Here is a 6,276-nt window from a genome sequence, read left to right as displayed (position 1 = left end):
ATAAATATACAGTAATAATAATAATAATAATAATAATAATAATAATAAATAATAATATTGAACAGAATGTCCCTATTTTCACCTGATTAATGTGGGAGGGTATGAGATAACGGAAGGAAATCTGGGGGGGGGGGGAGAAGGAGAATCTGGTGGTGCCTTAGGGACTAGCAGATTGTTTAGGTTGGCAGAAGGAGATCTGGTGGACTACATCCCAGGTCCTCAGGTGCAAGAAATGTTATGCACAATAGATGCTTGTCCTGCAGATAGGGATCTCTCCATCAACCCATCTCTTCATTATGGTCAATGATCACTTAGGTACAGGTGAAACTCAGCAAATTAGAATATCGCCCAAAAGTGCATTTATTTCAGTAATGCAACTTATTATTTTTTTCTTTTTCTAATTTTTACAAATACTTTCTTTTGGAAATTCCACAGTAATAAAACAAATAGTTACAATAATACAAAAATAAACATCGCTATTACATTTCATTAATTACATTCCATTTGTAATTTACCCACCCAGGGCCGGCTCTAGGTAGAGTCCAGGTGGCGCGGTGTGCTAGGGCGCCGGGCCGGTAGGCGGGGCGCTGCGTGGTGAAGCCGCGCGGAAACCATGCTGCGCCCTGTGAGGGTGGGGGCGCCGGAGCGATCTCCGCCCCTCAGCGCCAGGGCGCCCGACCTGCTCGAAACTGCCCTGGACCCACCTAACGACAAATAATTACCATTACAACAAATAAGGGCTTGACATATCTTGCTTTGCATGTCATGCATCTACCTCATAGATTGGTTTCATCTTTTAAGTTGCGTTACTGAAATAAATGCACTTTTCGATGATATTCTAATTTTCCAAGTTTCACCTGTAATTTTAGGGCTTTTCGCTTGCAACGGGCAGGAGGTTTTTTTAGATTGGCAGTGTGTTGCCGTACACTTACTGCAAAACCTGGCAAGCCAGCCCTGCCGTGTTGGCAGGGGAATGGCCCGTTTTTTAAAAAAAAAAAAGCTGTTCTGCTGGATCAGGCCAACAAATTCCATTATAGACCAGCAACCAAGAACCATAGCATGGGCGTAGCCAGGGGGGGTGGGGCATCTGCCGCCCCCAATCAAGTAAATCAAAATACTTAAATAACTGACCAATTACTTCGCAGATAACTCGGTTCTGCGCCCCCCCCCCCAAATAAATCCATGCTATGCCCAGGAATCCTAGAACTTTATAGTGGAAAGGTCAGGAGGGGAGAGTTGCCTCTGTGTTCGAATCCTGCTTGTGGGTTCCCCAGAAGAGGCATTTAGTTGGCCACAGTGAGAACAGGATGCTGGACCAGATGGGACGTTGGCCTCATTCAGCAGGCTGTCACCTGCTAAGGTCCTCATGACTTTAACCACTCTACCACCGCTGCCAATAGCTCAGTCTGTCTGGGGTTGTCATGCTGGAATTGAACACGCAGACCAGCTGGAGGGAGGGATGCGTCCATACAGTGCTATATAGACCTAGTCTTTTTAGATCTGTTCTTTCTCCTGACCTTGAATCCTGTGTCCTTCAAAGGATAAATAAACCTAGATTTCTTACCTTACCCCCCCAAAAAAACCACAATAGCATAAAATAAAATGTTCAGTGGTAAGTTAAGAAGAAATAAATGCAGAAGAGGATTGCAGCCTGCCTGTCATGTGTCTGAATGCCCTTTGGATAAAAGAACCAGAGGCTGGTGCTGTTCTGGACCTTCTGCACCCAACCCAGGACTACGCTACCCAAAATGCACTGCAAGGAAGCAGAGCTTCCTGCGGAGAGGCAGGACGGAGGCTCTGATCAGATGGTTTGGAAGGAGAATGTCGTGCAGGAGGGGAGAGACGTTCCCCTTTGGACTTAGGTGGCAATTCCTGGCCAGGCTCAGGAAAGAATCTCCACTGCCCTCTTGGTGCCCTCCTGGTGCTTCTTTTCCCTCCCTGCTGTGGGTTCCATTGTCTCTCTTTTGACAGAGCAGCCCATAAGTACACAAGAGGAGCCTGCTGGATCAGGCCAATGGCCCAGCCGCCCCATCTGGTCCAGTATCCTGTTCTCAGCTGTCCATTATGGGGAACTGCAGGCAGGACCTGAAGAGGAGAGTCCTCTCCCTTCTTGCGGTTTCTGGCAACTGGGATTCAGGAACATTGCTGCCTCTGACCCTAGAGGCAGAGCACAGCCGTCATGGCTGGTCGCTCTCAGCAGCCTTTTCCTCCTCCCTGAATTTGCCCAGTCCTCTTTTAAAGCCATCCAGGGGGGGTGACCATCCCTGCCTCCTGTGGCAGGGAGTTCCAAAGTTTAACTCTGCGCTGTGTGAAGAAGCGCAGAGTTAAACTAAGCAGATCTTTCCAACATTCATCCTTGAGTTTTGGCACGATGAGAGAGGGAGAAAACCTTTTCTCTATCTGCTTTCTCCAGGACACGCAGAATTTTATGAACTGCTGTCATGTCACCTCTTAGCTTTTCTCTAAACTAAACAATGCTGCAGCCAAATAAAAAAATTCAGTAGCACCTTAAAGACCAACTAAGTTTTTATTTTTGTATGAGCTTTCGTGTGCATGCACACTTCTTCAGATACACTTGAAACAGAAGAGCCAGACCCTTATGTATATACAGAGGGTGGGGGTGGGGGGGAATGGGTGATGGGCTGATGGGAGTGGTAAACCTGTTGATGGCTGTTAATGACTGCTGATGACTGCAATTGGTCCTGCGGGGAAAAAGCAAGGGCTGAGGCACTAAAGAAAGCTTGATCATGCATAATGAGATAAGAATCCTATGTCTTTGTTCATCCCAGGTGGCTCCATGGTTTTAAGCTTGGTAATGAGTTCCAATTCAGCAACTTCTCTTTCCAGTCTGTTTCTGAAATTTTTCTGTAATAAAACAGCTGCTTTGAGATCTTGTATAGAATGTCCTGCTGCAGCCGTTCTCTTCATCCCTTTGGATCATTTTGGCCACCTTCACCTGAAGCTTTTTCCATCTCGATTCCAGACTTCCTTCCTCCCACGTAACACGAGGGAACTTCCAGACTGTGGGATTCGATCGCAAACGAGCAAATTCAGGTCGCGCAGTTATTATGGGTGGGAAGCTCTTGTGCAACTAACCCGATTGCCCAGAAGACCGGACTTTTGGGCCACGAGGAAAGTTTTGGGGAAATCCACTGGAAAATGTGACAGCAGCATCTAGCTTCCCTGCAAACCAGTCAGGATGCTTGCTCAGTAAACAAGTTGCCTAGCAATGCCCGGAGAATAAGATCAACATGATAGAAGTTTATTGAACATGATAGAAATTTTAAAAATCATGCATGTCATGGAGAAAGCAGAGAAGGAACAGTTTTCCTCCCTCTCTCATAGCACGAGAAATCGTGGAGATAAAGCGAGATAAAAGAAATTATTTAAAGGAAAGCGGTATTCAAACAATAGGAAGTAATTTTCTTCTTTTTTTCCCTTTTCTTTTTTTCCTTTTTCTTTCCTATTTCCTTCTCACCCTTTTTCCCCCTTCCCCCCTTTCCTTTCCTTTTTTCTTCTTTATAAGTCTATATATGTCTATCAATGTTAACCTATTTTTTTTGAAATATTGTTTATATATATTTAATATATATTGATATAATATTGGAAATATTATTTAGAATATTATTTGGAATGCTACTTGATATATCTGATATGATTTGTTTAGAATACTTTTTTGCTATTTTTTGTTGTTTGTTAGTTTTGTTGTTTCTTTTTTATTATATTTTCATGGTTCTTCTTATTCTTTTGTACTTCCGGGTTTCATGTAATTTTTTAAAGAATTGAAATAGAGAATTTTTTTACAAAAAAAAAGAGAAATCCAGTGAAGTTGAATGTTGGAGAATTCAGGACAGAGAAAAGGAAGTTTGCATGACTTTGTTTCTGATTGATGTTTCCCTGTGTTTGATGTTTTAATAATAATAATAATTATGTTACATAATAATAATTACATTACATGGTGTAACATTACATGGTGTAACATTGGGAAATGTTGGTCACTTCTCCTACCTGGGCAGTTACCTTTCCACTACGGCCAACACTAATGCCGAAATCCAGCATCGGCTGAGCTCTGCGGATGTGGCTTTCTCCTGATCGAAGTGCAGAGTGTTTGAGGACTGGGACATTTGCAGGGAAACCAAAATGCTTGTTTACAAAGCTATTGTACTACCAACCTTACTGTATGCTGGTGAAATGTGGACCACTTACAAACACCATCTCCATCTCCTCAAAAGATTCCATCAGCGGTGTCTCCGAAAAAAATTACACATCACCTGGGAAGACAGGCAAACTAATGCCAGTGTACTGGAAGAAGCAAAGCTCACTAGTGTTGAAGCAATGGTTCTTCAACATCAACTTTGTTGGACTGGTCATGTTGTGCGGATGCCTGATGATCGTCTTCCAAAGCAACTACTCTAGTCCCAACTTAAAAATGGAAAGCGTAATGCTGGTGGTCAACAAAAGAGGCTAAAAGACTCTCTCAAGGCAAATCTTTAAAAATGTAGTATGAATACCAAAAAATGGGAAACACTGGCCTGCAAGTGCTCCAGTTGGAGAACAGCCTTTACCAAAGGTGTCATGGGCTTTGAAGACACTCGAACTCAGGATGCAAGGGAGAGACGTGCTAAGGGGAAAGAACACTTGGTAAATCCACACCGTGATCAACTCCTGCCCAGAAACCAATGTCCCCACTGTGGAAGGACGTGTGGATCCAGAATTGGCCTCCACAGTCACTTACGGACCCATTGTTAAGACCGTGTTCATGGAAGACAATCTTACTCGGCTATGAGTGATCGCCAGAGAAGAGAGGAAGAAGAAGAGGAAGAGGAAGAAGAAGAAGAAGGTGATGATGATAATAATAATAATAATAATAATAATAATGCATCATCATATTGCATTGTAACAATGGAAATTGCAATAAAAATGACCAAACACACACAAATAATTTCCTTCTGTGCCAAATGGATTCCACCATTGCACATATCAAGGGGAGATGGGGCGTGTGTGAGGGTGAGGGTGAATGACAACCTGGACCAAAAGAGCAAGTGACCTGCTGGGGGCTTTGAATTCTTTGCAGAGATGAGCTGGAGACCAGGAAGTAGGGATAAGCCCAGATCCGTGTTTTGGGCAGGAGGGCGGGCTGGAAATGCCAGCAGGGGAGGCTTCTGCAGACAAAGTCTGGGCTCAGTAGCTCAGAGACCCCCAGCAGCACATCCTGGCTACACAAAAACACCTCCGGGCCACTGAGCAGGTGGGGCAGCTCCCCCCAGGCCTCCTTTTTTGTCATTTTACAGATTTTTATATGATGGATGGGTGACCTGTTACTGTATTATTTATTAACACTATTGCCGAATGCAAGTTGGCCATGGCTTTAGGCTAGAACAATAAACTTGTTAACTTGAATTTCTGCATTTTCATCTTTACTGGTTTTTAAAATACATCACAGTTCTCAATCAAAAATATACACAAAAGAAACGCTGAAGTGTTGGAAATAAAGTAAAGTTGCATAGTGAAGTATTGAGACTTCCCTCCACCCCAACATGGGTCCTCTACATTTCTGTATTAACTGCATATTGGATAATGTCCAGTTTATATTTATCCATTATTTCCATAAGTTATGTCACCTTGCAGGAATCATTCAAGGCCTGCCAAAGATTTCAGGTGTTTTCCAGTGATCTTTTAGGTATTGTCTGTATTCAGCCCACTCTCTGTTAAATTTTTGGTTGTCGTGATTCCTAATTTTCCCTGTTAATCTTGCCATCTCAGCGTACTCAAATAATTTTGTCTGCCATTCCATTTTTGTCGATATATTATCTCCTTTCCAGCATTACATTGCAGTACATGTGAAAAGGATTTAGGAGTCATGGTAGACCACAAACTTGAGAATGAGTCAACAGTGTGATCCAGCAGCTCAAAAAGCCAATGCAATTCTGGGCTGCATCAATAGGAGTATAGCATCTAGATCTAGGGAAGTAATAGTACCACTGTATTCTGCTCTGGTCAGACCTCACCTGGAGTACTGTGTCCAGTTCTGGGCACCACAGTTCAAGAAGGATACAGACAAGCTGGAACGTGTCCAGAGGAGGGCAACCAAAATGGTCAAAGGCCTGGAAACGATGCCTTATGAGGAACGGCTTAGGGAGCTGGGTATGTTTAGCCTGGAGAAGAGAAAGTTAAGGGGTGATATGATAGCCATGTTCAAATATATAAAAGGATGTCATATAGAGGAGGGAGAAAGGTTGTTTTCTGCTGCTCCAGAGAAGCGGACACGGAGCAATG

Source organism: Zootoca vivipara, chromosome 11 (assembly GCF_965207765.1).
Source record: "Zootoca vivipara chromosome 11, rZooViv2.hap1.1, whole genome shotgun sequence".
Taxonomy (NCBI): domain Eukaryota; kingdom Metazoa; phylum Chordata; class Lepidosauria; order Squamata; family Lacertidae; genus Zootoca; species Zootoca vivipara.
The sequence above is the reverse complement of the archived record's forward strand: the minus strand, read 5'-3'. Positions refer to the sequence as shown.